We start from the raw sequence: 17,416 nt of genomic DNA, 5'->3' as shown, positions 1-17,416 counted from the left end.
ACGAGTGCCAGAGCCGGAGTAGTACGATTCGATCTTAGTCCTGTATCCAGCTTTGTCTGTATGATTGTTCGTCGGAAGGCGGGATTTCTTATAAGCTTCCGGGTTAGAGTCCCGCTCCTTGAAAGCAGCAGCTCTGCCCTTTAGCTCGGTGCGAATGTTGCCTGTAATCCATGGCTTCTGGTTGGGGTTTGTACGTACAGTCACTGTGCAGCGACGCTCCTCAGCCCTGAGTCTCCAGCGACGCTCCTCAGCCCTGAGTCTCCAGCGACGCTCCTCAGTCCTGAGTCTCCAGCGACGCTCCTCAGCCCTGAGTCTCCAGCGACGCACCTAAGCCCAGAGCCTTCAGCAGTGGTCTACAGCCCTGAGCCTTCAGCGGGGGTGGGCAGGTTAGAATGGGGACTAAGGCCGGAGCCAGAGCCACCTCCGTAGTTGGAGGATTGAGGTGGGGGGGGGGTGTAGCACGGGAGGTTGGGGTTATTTTTTGCGGGGTTTTTGTTTAGGTGCATTCGGGGTCTGCACCTTTGGGGGGGGGGGGGGGGGTAATGTCACGTCCTGACCAGTAAAAGGGGTTATTTGTTATTGTAGTTTGGTCAGGGCGTGGCAGGGGGTGTTTGTTTTGTGTGGTTCGGGTTTTTTGGTTTATGTTCTACATTTTCTATTTCTATGTGTTTATCTAGTTTTTCTATTTCTATGTTGGGGTTTTGATAGGACCTCCAATTAGAGACAGCTGGTTGTCGTTGCCTCTAATTGGAGGCCATATTTAGTTGGGTTAGTTTTCTCTTGTGTTTTGTGGGTGGATGTTTCCTGTATAGTCTGTGCACCTTACGGGACTGTTTTCGTCGTTTGTTTTGTTTGTGTTTTTTCCTTCAATACATAAGAAGATGGTCAATATACTCGCTGCATTTTGGTCCACTCCTTACGACGATCGTTACACAGACAAGTGAAGTATTACTCATGACTCTATTAAATTCCCTCCATCAGGACAGGCACCTCCAGCAGCAGCTCCAGCAGCTGCAAACAAATACAGCAAACCTTCAGTCCAGAAAAAATAACAGCACAGACTGGCCTATGTGCTGTTATTTCATGTACTTTCACTCACCCTGATCACGTCAAGTTTAGAACAGCAATATGGTACAAATGCCCTATGAACGGCAAATGCGATAAGGGTAAAGAAATCATTTTTGAGGCAAAGGACTGTAGAGCTGTCTGGGAGTTTATTGGGCGCCCTCTAGTGAACATTATTACTACTACTACCACCACCAAGCTGAAGAATCAGACATTTTCTGTCTTGGCTACTTTTCCCATGTTCAGCAATTCAAGGTGATCCTCAGATACGTCTATTGTCTTTTTACACACAATCATCTTGACATATGTCATTCTTACCTGAGATAAAAGCAACACAGGCTCATTAGAATATGTACAAAATAGTGATATTAACCATTTCAGTTATATGTCACAGCTACTGACATTAGTTGACCACAGGTAACATATTACTTATATATTGAATATAACATTATATTGCCATATATCACATAGCATGGGGCTCCATTGGTCCAAAACAGAACAGTCAAGTGTGAAGTAGTTGATGTGTAATTGAGGTCCGATGTCTGTTGCAGAGGTCTCTGGTGGAGGATTCAACAAACACCATGTGGTTGGTGCTTGGAGCTGCTTCTGCCCCTATTGCTGAACATCAAAGGTAAAACTCTTATGTTTCTCATTCCCTCTTGTCAGTGTGAATAACTACTCAATTACACCACAATAACTCAGACTGCGGAAATGAATTAAGACTACATATGTAATACTAGAAAAGCAGTAATCTAGATATGCAATTGCACTGTAAAACTGATTTGGTGGTTTTACTGCATTGACCCAGTTGACTTTGAGTGTGTCAAACTTATAGCAAACAACACTAAAACAAAAGGGTACAGAGTAGACACAGGTTCCAACTGTCACACATGGCAGCAGGGAATCAGACTAATGTTCCAGTGCTGAGGGATGGCTGGCGTCCATCTTGGATCAACCTTGTCCCTCTCACTTAAAGTGTTGCCAGTGGTGAGAGTGAGACATATGCTTCCTCCACATAGGGTCTCTGCTCTTACCATCTCACCCAGGGAGATCCTCATGATATCATCCTCTGTTCTCTCTCTCTTTGTTCTTTCTGATCATCTTTTCTCAGTGATTCCATTTGAAACTGTATATGTATTGTAGATTGTTCATTGATATACAGTTTCGCTCTCAATATTTCAATTTGCAATCTCCCTCATTCCCTCTCTCAGATGTCAGTGGCCAGTGGAATGTTTGGGTTCCAAGGGACGTCTCGGCCATGACCAACTCCTGCGTGGTCATCTACTTCACGTTCATGTATGCGGCCACACCGCGGCATCCACGACGTCTGGTACTTTGGCAAGCCTTACCCCCAGCTCTTCCCACCTGTGGTGTTCAAGACATTGCGCGGGAAAGTTACAAAGGGCGTACCAAGCTCATTGGGGACCTGCACCAAAGGAACTGCACCCTGCTCATCAGTAATATAGGTACAGAGCACTCCCTGACGTACTACTTCCGTGCCGACCTGGACGGTGCCAACATCTACACCTACCCAGAGTTCTCTGAGCTCAAGGTGCTGGGTAAGCCCGCTGAGAGACCCTGAGAGGCTTTTTTTAACAGTATGTTTTATGGTCTGGATTGCCCTCGCCTGGTATCATATCTGTTTGTGCTGTCTTGCCAACTACTGTGGCCACTGTTTGGATTGACTTGGCATAACAATGACAGTAGGAGTTGGCAAGCACAAAAAGATATGGGACCAGCAAAGGATTGCCCTAGCTGTGATTATAATTATTTTAATTTGAATGAGAATAGGTAAATGTTGTGAATTTGTTTATTTTAAGTCATTCACTTATGTCCTCTCTGTCCCCCATACCAGCCCACATTGACATCCCTGTGGAGATAGTTGCTGATGACGTTGGCGTGCTACAGCATCCTCCAGACAACTGTCCAGAGAATAGCCCAGAGATCCAATGGATGTACACAGATTACATGCCTGAACCCCACTATACCTTAGACTACGTGGAAGAGAGCAACACAGCCGCACTGTCAAGCACGCTCACCTTCACCACCAAGCCCATGCACAATGGGAGACAGACAGTACTGCTGCCTGGCAGAGAACAAAGATGGACGAGCCAGCAGCACTGGGGTGGAAGGTAGCCTAGTGGTTAAAGTGTTGGGCCAGTAACCGAAAGGTTGCTAGATCAAATCCCTTAGCTGACAAGGTAAAAATCTAATAGTAATGTACCACACTATATTACACCACACTACACCATCCCAACTCTACATATCAGTCATACCTCTCTTCAGATGCAACTGACCTTCTGGAAGAGTCCATGTGCACAGTGGTGAGGGAAGTAGTCCAGTGTGTTTTCTTGGCTACGGGTAACCCTGAGCCCATCATTGAGTTCTACCTCCCCGACAAGAACATCAACGACACAGACGGCCTCTACAACTACTACATGCACACGGATGGCCACATGTCCACGGGCATGATAAAACTACGGGAGAAGGGTGAGCAACCTGGGCACTGCAGCGTCAGCAACATGTACGGGTCAGAGAGCTTATATCTGGAGTTACAGCAGGAGAGTGAGTACACAAGTTCAGGTTCATCGTTAAACACAGAAACAAACGCATACAATTAAAATGCAAAACATTGTATAGCCAAGCATGCATGAGAGATAGAACTGAAATCGGAAGTGTAGTACCTTTATATGATATCTAGGTTGACTGTATAAGTAAGAGCACCAACTGGCTACCCCATTGGCTTGATATGGCAATGGCATTATCTTGAATGTAAATACGTTATAGTACCTAGCTAAAAGGTATCTTCTGTTTCTACACTGTCTTCAATATGATGTGCATGTCCGATGTTAGAGAAGTACATGATGGCAGGGATCGTTGGCACCATCGTTGGAGTGGCTGTCATCGCCTTCATCATCGCAGCAGTGAGATATGTGGGCCATAACAGCAAGAAGTGAGTATCCACCCTTCACTAACTGTGACAGGGGTCAATGCGAGTTACCGGTAGTAATTTCCTGTTTGAATTGACGATAAGGAAACCCTTCAGCCAGCCATCCATTTTAAAACACCTCTGTGTATTCATTAGCGGAAATGATTGAACGATGGACAACGTGATAATCATAGTCATAAGTTATGCTAACGCCAGAGCGAGTTCAATTAATTTGCCATCCCTAGTCCCATTTCTGAAATTCTCTGAGATGGAGATCCAAAATGGCTGCCTGGTGGATTGGGTTAGCAAGCCAGTCTAACCATAGCCGAAAGTTTGCAGGTTCTTTTCCCTGCTTTGATACTGCTTTGTATCCTTAGCCTGCTATGCTAAAAATAACTTAACTAAGATGCTTCAGAATTATAGCAATATATCACAGTATTTATGCTGCAATAGTTTATTAAACCATGCCTCAGGACTACTTGGCCTGTTGACTCCTTGCTGTTCCCAGTCCACCTGGCCGTGCTGCAGCTCCAGTTGCAACTGTTCTGCCTGCGGCTATGGAACCCTGACCTGTTCACCGGACGTGATACCTTGTCCCGGACCTGCTGTTTTCAACTCTCTCTCTCTACCGGACCTGCTGTCTCAAACTCTGAATGCTCGGCTATGAAAAGCCAACTGACATTTACTCCTGAGGTGCTGACCTGTTGCACCCTCTACAAACACTGTGATTATTACTATTATTTGACCCTGCTGGTCATCAATGAACGTTTGAACATCTTGGCATGTACTGTTATAATCTCAACCCGGCACAGCCAGAAGAGGACTGGCAACCCCTCAGAGCCTGGTTCCTCTCTAGGTTTCTCCTTAGGTATCCACCTTTCTAGGGAATTTTTCCTAGCCACCGTGCTTCTACATCTGCATTGCTTGCTGTTTGGGGTTTTAGGCTGGGTTTCTGTATAGCACATTGTGACATCGGCTGGTGTAAAAAGGGATTTATAAATACATTTGATTGAAATTTCCGACAAAAGCTTTCCGACAAAAGCTTTTACAGAAAGTCGCTCCAAGACAATGTGCCAGCTCAACCACAACTAAACCTATGAAACAATAACCACAACCATGAACGTCGACCACAACCATCAACCATAAAATGCAAGATTATTAACTATGTTGGGAAACAGGCACTTGTTTTAAAATGGATGCCCAGGCTTGGAGTGTCGCCCTGAGTTATTGGCCATGAGACCGAGTCTGATCGTGTAACTCCACCCCACGGAGAAAATGGCAACCCTGGGCAGGACCTGGTCTCTAAAATGGAGAACCCAGCGTTGTACTACAGCACAGTCAAGAAGGACAAACAATGTCTGAGGAAGAAAGTGGTGAGACATGTTGATGATGATAATGAACATGATAATAATAATTTACCCGTTGCTGATACTATACCCGTTGTTACGGATACAGGTAGTGTGTATCCTGTATTTGTATTTCTTTTCTCTCCTTCTCCCCTCACAGGTGACAATCATCACTCCCCAATCAGTCATCAATCAGTCCCCAAACAGAAGACACCCGCTCCTCTTCCCTCACCCAATCACATCCCTTTCCCTTGGTTTAAAAACCCAGTCAGTTGTTTTCTCCCCAGATCAATCTTTGTGTTCATTATCTCTCGCTTTTGTTTTTGCAACTACATGTCACTTTGTCCATCCCACCTGTGAGTATTGTTTATGTTAAAGTGTTGACTGTTTGTATGTTTGGTGAGAAAAGGGGGTACCAAGACAAGATGCCCATGGGCCTACATTACCCGTAGGAATACTTTGTCTAAGTACTCTAGTTAGAACTCGGCGGACCACCCACTGTATTTTTGGTTAGTTAGCTAGCTGCTGTTGAAGTAGGCTCGTCTAGCTTAGGTGTGTTTTGGATTATTGTTTCTTTGCTTGGGTCCAGCTCAGCCCCTTTTCTCACACCTCCATTACCGTGTGTTTAAAAATAAACCTGTAGTGTTTGACAGTAGATTTCAGTTGTCTCTTTTTTTTGTTCTCACCGTTACTTGTCACTATAATTTGCTTGATTTTATGTTATGGGTCTCGTATCCATCCCCCCCCCCCCCCCCCTAGACTGCAGGGCCAAAAGGGATTTGTAACACCCGTTCAATTCATGTACCTATTTTGATGTAGATTAAGGTATGTTCCGTGGAGATTAACCTATATAACCTCTTATGTTAGAGAAAATGTAAATTTCCTCAGCCAACTACTGGCCTACCTTGAGAGTCCCAGTACCACTGGAGTAGCTGCCACCATAGCCTTTCCAGACCACTGTTTTCTGCTTCATCGCTTCTCTGCCTTCTTCTGTCTCTGTTTTCTCTTCCCTTACTCTTGCACAGTTTAAGACAGAGCTTCTGGGCTCAAAGTTTAACTCCATTCTAGAGGAGAGCAAGGTAAGGTTCCTAAACAACCCAGCCCCAATCCCAATAAGTCTCAGTGGTAGACAGCATCCCTCACACATCCCAGACAGCAACATTTTACGATGGCCCAAATTCGGCCCTAATCTACAATATAACGATGTACCATTTTGCCCAGTTAACCACTTCGTGTTATGATCCTGAAGTGGATCTATAGCATGACATGTCCAGAGCTTGCCTGGCAAGGTGGATGTGGCCCACATTCAGACCAAAAGTAGCCCAATAACTATGGGAAGTTGTTAGGGCCACACAACTCAAGCCAGAGATGGCCCATAAGCAAAGTGCAAACCCTCCCCCAGTTCGCATCTGTCACGTCCTGGCCAGTATAAGGGTTAATTGGTATTGTAGTTTGGTCAGGATGTGGCAGAGGGTATTTGTTTTATGTGGTTCAGGGTGGTGTTTTTGTAGTAAGGGCATTTGATTTAGTATTCTGGGGTTTTTGGGCACTGTTTGAGATTCACGTATTTCTATGTTGATCTAGTTAGTTGTATGTCTATGTTTGGTTAATTGGGGTGGACTTCCAATTGAAGGCAGCTGTGTGGTGTTGCCTTTGATTGGAAGTCCTATATTAGTTGGGTGGGTTTGTCTGTTTAATTGTGGGAGATTGTTCTGAGTTTAGCCTTGTGCCTTGCCAGACTGTTTTGTTGTTCGTGAGTTCGTTTTGGTGTTCATTTAGTTAGTAAATAAATACACACGATGAGCATACACATACCTGCTGCGTTTTGGTCCTCCATTACCGACGACAACCGTGACAGCATCTCCAACATTCGAACCAGATCTGGGCCATATGACACATGGTGGTGCCAGAACTGAGCCACATATGTGTCACCAAACAACCAGATCTGGCCCACAGTCGTCTGCTGTCTTCCATGTGCTTTATTGCCTTTGATATCCACGACTACTCTTGCACGGCTGCCTCGATACTAGCAGGATATGCTAAACCGCCTCAATCTCCTTGTTTTACGCCTCTGCTCACCAATAACTACTAACCCTCCTTTCTCCTCTCTCAATGTCTGTCATGTTATCCCTTTATACTCAATGTTCTGAGGTGTCAATGGCATTGGTGGCCCTGTGCTGTTATAGCCTGTGATTCTGAATGGGCCTTCTCTCTTTCCATGCCTTCAACAGGGAGAAGATGGGGATTATCAACCTGTGGGCTCTTTGGCAGACCTGGAGAGGCAAGAGCTGAACTACCCTGCCCTGGAGTTTCAGGGGACTGCTCCAGGGATGGGGGGTCCTCAGGGAGGGGGGATGACAGCAGGGAAGAATCGCGATTCATTTGGAATTGATCTCGGTAGTTGCTGCCGTCATCCATATTTATTTAAACTGCATTGTTGGTTAGGGGCTCGTAAGTAAGCATTTCACTGCAAGGTCAACACATGTTGTATTCGGCGCATGTGTCTAATTCAATTTGATTTGACCTCTCCCTGCTTCATCTCAAATGACGTCTCCGTTAGTCAACCCCCCGGCCTCCAGGGGGAGCCCCAGTCACATCTCGCCACCAAGGACTGCTGGTAGCTACTTTCAGGGTCGGAACACAGGCCATTGGACAATGTAAAAAGCTCTTATCAGCAGCTGTCGGTCTCCCAGCTCTTACTCTACTGTTCATAGTCAAACAATTCCCTCACAACAGGTGCAATGGGTTTGTTACTGTATTGTACTGTATCATCTAGATTCAATGTTGCTATTTCCATCTCTACACCATTAATTGTTGGCACTGCTATCATGCTTGGGACACAGTAACACATTTGCTGGGGCTCCCCTTCTGCATGTCACCCTATATCATACTCATAGCTAGCCTGGTTAAACCAGATTGAATGCTGCGCTCACCACTATTTTCCTGTGTTACGCAGCGCATTCAGTTTGGATACCAGGCTAACTTGTACCTGTTCTAGATCTGTTCGTTATAGTTCTTCTCCACTGTGTCCGCTGCCAGTCGAAGTGTCAGGGTAAGGGGTGTGTTTTGTACTTTTAAATACCTCTATTTCTGACCCTGGATCTGGAGGAAATGAGGGATCGATTCTCTCTTCCTGATCCAGTGGTTGTCAACACTGACCAGTGTTCAACAAACGTCAGGCCTGGTACACATCCAATTGAAGCCAGTCATCTTCATCTCACATATTCTGTTCCCACATATAGTTCAAAAGTGATGTGTACTGTGACACAGTGGCTTTTTATGATGAGAAATGACTTTTTCTTAGATTTTTATATAAAGAGAGAAGATGGATACTCTCAGAGGTTTGTCGAGCCTCGAACACAAGGTTCTGTTTGTGCAATAAGAAAAAAAAAATGTTTTATGCACTGATTGTATTGTGTTTTGCTCTTGAGGAAATATGCCGGGGTAACACAGAATGTTCTATTTATGCCGTTGCCAATGATTTAATTACTAGTATTTTTGGACGATTTCTCTGTTTTGCTAAGGGGAAGTGTTAATTTATCCTTAAATGGGAACCAATAGGTTAGAATACATTTTTGGATCAATCTGGCATACAAGACTTAACTGTAACAGTCGCACAGCAGGCCAAAATGTATCTCGTTGAGTCTGTATGTAAACAGTGCTGAAAGATCAGTGAACACTGATCACTGTGGCTGTTTCAAAAGATCACTTTTTACCTTAGACCGCCTCTCACAAAATGTCTTCAATGGTTGTGAAATCGATGCCTAATCCTATAGGGTTGTATCAGATGAGGCATTTGAGTGGCACAACAATGAAGTTGTTTTACCAGTTGGTTGTGCTATTCAAACATCATTTATCAACTCATGTAATGTAAGCTCACTAATGGCAACACTAGATAACAATGACTGTTAATACAATATTAATACGCTGCATATGGATGGGTAAAAGGATACCAGTATACATTATGTAAATAAATACCCTGCATGACTATTATGCTCTCAGCCATATGTGTAAATACACTACGGTATGTACATGCTCACTATTACAACAATGGTTTACACAGGCAAGTTGGATACATGTTCGGTAACACTTTAATTGACTTCTCTGTCATAAGGGTGACATAACGCTGTCATAACATAACACATGTCATTTTCGGTCATGAAAACTGATGTCAAAATACTGACAACCCTTTACACTGTCATGACACATTGGTATTTATGTAAATTAGTTGGCTAGCGGTATGCTAAGCCAATAAGCTGACGGAAGCAAATATTTGTGCCATGAGTGTCAAGCTTATGTCAGCTGTCATGACTGTTAATAACCATGTCAGAACAGTTACATAAAATATGTTAAGTCACTAGCCCTAATGGCAGAGCGTTCAAGATGTGTTACCCAACATTGAGACATGCCAATACGGACATCCGGTTAGTAACACTTACTGTCGTCAGTTCTCTTGAACGCCTCATGGGGGGTTTATTTCTTTCTGAACCTGGGAACAAAATGGAGAAGCGTTGTTCATGTCTTATCTAATTTGTTTGTCACATAGTGTGTTGTAAAGCAGATTTGTACTTTCTTTACTTTGTGGTATTCATTATTATTATTGTGATGATTTTTTTTATATCTTTGACACAATAATTCCGATCAGAATTCTGCAATCCTTCTGCAAATTAGCACTGTTATTACTTAATGACAATAAGAGCTCTATGATGACGTTTGATCATTCTCTTTATTTTACGAGTCTGTCCCGCCTCAAACAAAGCCATCTTTCTTTGGTTCCAAACAACAAATAAATAAAGTAAACAGAGAATGTGACTAGTTCAGTTTATCTATATAGTTTATCTGTTCTGTCGTACCCAAAACAGTATGGAAAATACACCCTGAATACATTCTGTATCTCCATGCATTAGTATTACTTTATTGATACAGTATAAAACAGTTATTCCCCCCACACCACCCCTCATTGTTTGCAGTTGCTACATCTCACAAAGCTTTATTTTAAACCATTTCACTTGATAATATTTGCAACATAGTTGAAGATAAAAACTTGTAACTTGTGCTTTTACATAAAATACTACACAATTCGGTTATAATAGATTTTTTTTTTGTGCATAAATCCTGAGACATTATTCTGAAAAAGAGGTTGACTTTACCAGCATAAACATTGTGGATGGAAATGTGGTAACTGACTTACTCTCTTGGTCATGTAGTGTAAGTGGACACCTGCTCATCGAACGTCTCATTCCAAAATGATGGGCATTAGTATGGAGTTGGTCCCCCTTTTTCTGCTGTAACAGCCTCCACAACAACCTCCACTTCTGGGAAGGCTTTTTACTAGATGTTGGCATATTGTTGCGGGGATTGCTTCCATTCAGCCACGGGCACTGATGTTGGGTAATTCGGCCTGTTTCACAGTCGGCGTTCCAATTCATCCCAAAAGTGTTCGATGAGGTTGAGGGTCAGGGCTCTGTGCTGGCCAGTAAAGTTCATCCACACCGATCTCGACAAATCATTTCTGTATGGACCTCACTTTGTGCACGGGGGCATTGTCATGCTGAAACAGGAAAGGGCCTTCCACAAACTGTTGCCACAAAGAAGGAAGCACAGAATTGTCTAGAATGTCATTGTATGCTGTAGCCTCAAGATTTCCCTTAACTGGAACTAAGGGGCCTCGTCCGAATCATGAAACAATGTGTTTTATAAATAGGTGTTTTTATAAAACTATAGTTTATTAAACTCTGCATAAACTGAGTATAAACAACCTATACAGTGCATTTGGAAAGTATTCAGACCCCTTGACTTTTTCCACATTTTGTACATTACAGCCTTATTCTAAAATGTATAAAATAATATTTTTTATCAGTCTACACACTATACCCCATACTGACAAAACAAAAACAGGTTTTTAGAAATTTTGGGACATGTATAAAAATAAGAAAACAAATATTTGATGTACATTCAGACCCTTTACTCAGTACTTTGTTCAAATCAAATCAATCATCAGTTGTCACATGCGACCTTACAGTGAAATGCTTACAAGCCCTTAACCAAAAGCGCAGTTTTAAGAAAAATACCTACAAAAATAAGAAATAAATGTAACAACTAATTAAAGAGCAGCAGTAAAATAACAATAGCGAGGCTATATGCAGGGGGTACCAGTACAGAGTCAATGTGCGGGGGCACTGGTTAGTAGAGGTAATATGTACATGTAGGTAGAGTTATTAAAGTGACTATGCATAGATAATAAGCAGAGAGTAGTAGCTTTTTAAAAGCCTCTTGGACCTTGTCACGTCCTGACCAGCAGATGGAGCTGTTGTTGTAGTTTTGGGGTCAGAACGTGGCAGTCTTGTGTGTGTGATTGTTCTGTGTTGGTCTTGTGACTCCTGATCAGGAACAGCTGGGGATCGTTGTTCCTGATTGGGAGTCATATATGTAGGAGTATGTTTGTCACTTGGTTTTGTGGGTAGTTGTTTTTGCACTGCGTATTGTGTGCCTGCAAAACTGTTCCTGTCTTATATATTGTTTGAATTGTGAAGTGGATGCTCTACTCCTTTATTTTTATTAAAGATGAGTATTCACATACCTGCTGCGCCTTGGTCCATTTTTACAGAAGACAGCCGTTACAGACCTAGACTTGGCACTCCGGTACCGCTTGCCGTGCGGTAGCAGAGAGAACAGTCTATGACTAGGGTGTACATTTTTAGGGCCTTCTTCTGATACTGCCTGGTATAGAGGTCCTGGATGGCAGGATGCTTTGCCCCAATGATGTACTTGGCCGTTCGCACTACCCTCTGTCGTGCCTTGCGGTCGGAGGCCAAGCAGTTGCCCTAGCAGGCAGTGATACAACCAGTTAAGATGCTCTTGATGGTGCAGCTGTATAACTTTTTGAGGATCTGAGGACCCATGCCAAATCTTTTCAGTCTCCTGAGGGGAAATAGGTTTTGTCGTGCCCTCTTCACGACTGACTTGGTGTGCTTGGACCATGTTAGTTTGTTGGTAATGTGGACACCAAGGAACTTGAAGATTTAAACCTGCTCCACTACTGCCCCGTCGATAATAAGGGGTGTGTGCTCGGTCCTCCTTTTCCTGTAGTCCATAATCATCTCCTTTGTCTTGATCACGTTGAGGGAGAGGTTGTTGTCCTGGCACCACATGGCCAGGTCTCTGACCTCCTCCCTATAGGCTGTCACATCATTGTCTGTGATGAGGCCTGCCGCTGTTGTGTCATCAGCAAACTTAGTGATGGTGTTGGAGTCGTCCCTGGCCATGCAGTTATGAGTGGACATGGAGTACAGGAGGGGACTGAACACACACCCCTGAGGGGCCCCCGTGTTGAGGATCAGCATGGCGGATGTGTTGTTACCTACCCGTACCACCTGGAGGCAGCCCATCAGGAAGTCCAGGATCCAGATGCAGAGGGAGGTGTTTAGTCCCAGGGTCCTTAGCTTAGTGATGAGCTTTGAGGGAACTATGGTGTTGAACGCTGAGATGTTGTCAATGAATAGCATTCTCACATAGGTGTTCCTTTTGTCTATGTGTGAAAGGGCAGTGTGGAGTGCAATAGAGATTGCATCATCTGTGGATCTGTTGGGGCGGTATGCAAATTAGAGTGGGTCTAGGGTTTCTGGGATAATGGTGTTGATGTGAGCCATGACCAGCCTTTCACAGCACTTCATGGCTACAGATGTGAGTGCTACGGGTCGGAAGTCATTTAGTCAGGTTACCTTAGTGTTCTTGGGCACAGGGACTATGGTGGTCTGCTTGAAACATGTTGGTATTACAGACTCAGACAGGGAGAGGTTGAAAATGTCAGTGAAGACACTTGCCAGTTGGTCAGCGCGTGCTCGGACAACACGTCCTGGTAATCCGTCTGGCCCTGCGGCCTTGTGAATGTTGACCTGTTTAAAGGTCCTACTCACATCGGCTAGGGAGAGCATGATCACACAGTCGTCCGGAACAGCTGATGCTCTCATGCATGTTTCAGTGTTACTTGCCTTGAAGCGAGCATAGAAGTAATTTAGCTCATCTGGTAGGCTTGTGTCACTGGGCAGCTCGCGGCTGTGCTTCCCTTTGTAGTCTGTAATAGTTTGCAAGCCCTGCCACATCTGACGAGCGTTGGAGCCGGTGTAGTACGATTCGATCTTAGTCCTGTGGGGACGATGTCATCTATGCACTTATTGATGAAGCAAGTGACTGATGTGGGGTACACCTCAATGCCATTGGAAGAATCCCGGAACATATTCCAGTCTGTGCTAGCAAAACAGTCCTGTAGCTTAGCATCTGCTTTATCTAACCACTTTTTTATTGACTGAGTCACTGGTGCTTGCTGCTTTAATTTTTACTTGTAAGCAGGAATCAGGAAGAAAGAATTACTGTCAGATTTGCCAAATGGAGAGCGAGGGAGAGCTTTGTTCGCGTCTCTGTGTGTCTACAGCGTAAAGGTGGTCTCAGGCGAGTAAAGCCTTGAAACTTCCTTAGATATTGTGCACCAGCTGTTGTTTACAAATATACATATACCCACACTCCTTGTCTTACCAGAGGCTGCTGTTCTTTCCTGCCGATACAGTGTATAACCCGCCAGCTGTATGTTATTCATGTGCTTGTGGTTTATCCACTTTATTATCCAATAATTGTACGTTGGCCAATAGTACCGATGGTAAAGGCAGATTAGCCACTTATCGCCGGAACCTTGCAAGGCACCCTGACCTCCATCTGCGATATCTCCGTCTCTTTCTCCTGCGAATGATGGGATGAGGGCCTTGTCGGGTGTCTGGAGTAAATCCATCTCGTCCGACTCATTAAAGATAAATTATTTGTCCAGTTCAAGGTGAGTAATCACTGTTCTGATGTCCAGTAGCTCTTTTCGGCCATAAGAGATGGTAGCAGCAACATTATGTACAAAATAAGTTACAAACAATGCGAAAAAACAAACATAAAAGCATGGTTGGTTAAGCTAACCTTTGATGATCTTCATCAGATGACAATCCTAGGACATTATGTTATACAATACATGCATGTTTTGTTCAATCAAGTTCATATTTATATCAAAAACCAGCTTTTTACATTAGCATGTGACTAGCATGTGACTAGCATTCCCACCGAACACTTCCGGTGAATTTACTAAATTACTCACGATAAACGTTCACAAAAAACATAACAATTATTTTAAGAATTATAGATACAGAACTCCTTTATGCACTCGCTATGTCCGATTTTAAAATAGCTTTTCGGTGAAACCACATTTTGCAATATTCTGAGTAGATAGCCCGGCCATCATAGGCTAGCTATTTTGACACCCACCAAGTGTGGTACTCACCAAACTCCGATTTACTATTAGAAAAGTTTGATTACCTTTGCTGTTCTTCGTCAGAATGCACTCCCAGGACTTCTACTTCAATAACAAATATTGGTTTGGTTCCAAATAATCCATAGTTATATCCAAATAGCGGCGTTTTGTTTGTGCGTTCAAGACACTATCCGAAGGGTAAAGAAGGGTGATGCGCCCGAAGCGTTTCGTGACAAAAAAATAAAAAATATTCCATTACCGTACTTCGAAGCATGTCAAACGCTGTTTAAAATCAATTTTTATGCTATTTTTCTCGTAAAAAAGCAATAATATTCCGACCGGGAGTGGTTGTTTTCGTTCAAAGAGAGAGAAAGTAAACATGGTGTCGGCTCGTGCACGCGCCTCCAGTCTCATTGTCCTCAGATCGACCACTTACCAAATGCGCTAATGTTTTTCAGCCATGGCCTGCAAAGCCACCATTCATCGTTCTGGCGCCTTCTGAGAGCCTATGGGAGCGTTAGAAAATGTCACGTTATGCCAGAGATCCCCTGTTTTGGTTAGAGATGATCAAGAAGGCCATGAAATGGTCAGAGAGAGCGCTTCCTGTTTGGAATCTTGTCAGGTTTTGGCCTGCCAAATGAGTTCTGTTATACTCACAGACACCATTCAAACAGTTTTAGAAACTTTAGGGTGTTTTCTATCCAAATCTACTAATTATATGCATATTCTAGTTACTGGGCAGGAGTAGTAACCAGATTAAATCGGGTATGTTTTTTATCCGGCCGTGCAAATACTGCCCCCTAGCCCCAACAGGTTAAGAGCCCATAAAACGGCAGCCATCCCCTCCGGCGCCATCTGATTAGCACCTTTTACAGCGATGACAGCCTAGAGTCTTCTTGGGTATGAAGCTACAAGGTTGACACATCTGTAAATGGGGAGTTTCTCCCATTCTTCTCTGCAGAGCCTCACAAGCTCTGTCAGGTTGGATGGGGAGCATCGCTGCACAGCTATTTTAGGGTCTCTCCAGAGATGTTAGATGAGGTTCAAGTCAGGGCTCTGGCTGGGTCACTCAGGGATATTCAGAGACTTATCCCGAAGCCACTCGTGCGTTCTCTTGGCTGTGTGCTCAGTGTCATTGTAGTGAACCTTACCCCCAGTCTGACGTCCTGAGCGCTCTGAAGTAGGTTTTCATCAAGGATCTCTCTGTAGTTTGATCCGTTCATTTTTCCCTCGATCCTGACTATTCTCACAGTCCCTGCCGCTAAAAACATCACTACAGCATGATGCACTTACCACCATGCTTTCCTCCAGACGTTAAATCTTGATTTGATCAGACTAGAGAATCTTGCCCTTCTCCCCAGATTGTTCAGTTTGACCTGGTGGCCAGCTCTAGCTAGTCATGGTGTTTCCAAACTTCTTCCAATTAAGACTTATGTAGGCCACTGTGTTCTTTGGGACCTTCAATGCTGCATACATCTTTTGGTACCCTTCCCCAGATCTGTGCCTTGAAACAATCCTGTCTCGGAGCTCTACCATCAATTCCTTCGACCTCATGGCTTAGTTTTTGCTCTGACATGCGCCATCAACTGTGGGACCTTACATAGACAGGTGTGTGCCTTTCCAAATCATGTCCAATCAATTGAATTTACCACACTCCAATCAAGTTGGAAAAACATCTCAAGGATGATCAATGGAAACAGGATACACCTGAGCTCAATTTCGAGTCTCATAGCAAAGGGTCTGAATACTTATTGAAATAAGGTATTTCTGTTTTCTGTTTTCTGTTTTAATACATTTGCAAACATTGATAAAAAAAATGTTTTTGCCTTTGTCATTGTGGGGTATTGTGTGAAGATGTATGAGATGTTTTATTTATTTAAACCTTTTTAGAATAAGGCTGTAACGTAACAAAATGTGAAAAAAGCTAAGGGGTCTGAATACTTTCCGAAGGCACTGTATATTTCAAGGAACATGGTGTAGAGTTTAAATGTAAGTATTTTGGGGAAGTAACAAAGTGTGAAGAGGAACTAAACTATTTATGACTACATGCACTTCCATTACATCTACACAAATTGACACTGAAATTCATCTGACAGTTTACATATTATTGATAAAGTATCAGGCATTGTTGTCACCAATTTCTTCCATTTCAGGCTGTGATCAGTTGCATTAATACCATGTCTTCTTGTTATTAGGTCAACATAATGTAACGGTGAAAGAGGAATCATCACTCTTCCAAAGTGGGTCTGATATGTATTTTTACGTGAAAGATTGTGGTATAAAACCATCACAAAAATATATTGAATACAACCCATTAGCCTCTAATGTTGATAATAAAGGGATTACCTAGTCAGTTGCACAGCTGAACGCATTCAACCGAAATGTGCCTTATGCATTTAACCCTACCCTGCATATTCTTACCCTTTGCCGGCCCCTTAGATTCAAACCAGTAAACTTTCGGTTACTGGCCCAACACTCTTAACTGCTAAGCTACCTGTCGCCCATAATAAGTGCATTTAGCACACTATACTTACTATAGTTACTATGTGAGTTACTACAGAATATGGCAGTACCCTTTTTACAGCAGATCTTTCATATTGGGTACAGGGCTTCATTTCTCAGACCACAGAGGGCATCAAAAACAGTGAGACTATTGCCAGCGTATCTCTATCCAATGCAAGGCATGCTCCATATAATTCACATGCACATGTTACAAACAGCCAATCTTGAAATATGTACACATTTTCTAATAGAAATCTTCAAGAAATGTTCTTATAGTGAAATAAAGCTTCA

Source organism: Salmo salar, chromosome 05, assembly GCF_965601325.2.
Source record: "Salmo salar chromosome 05, fSalSal1, whole genome shotgun sequence".
Taxonomy (NCBI): domain Eukaryota; kingdom Metazoa; phylum Chordata; class Actinopteri; order Salmoniformes; family Salmonidae; genus Salmo; species Salmo salar.
Note: the sequence above shows the minus strand (reverse complement) of the source record.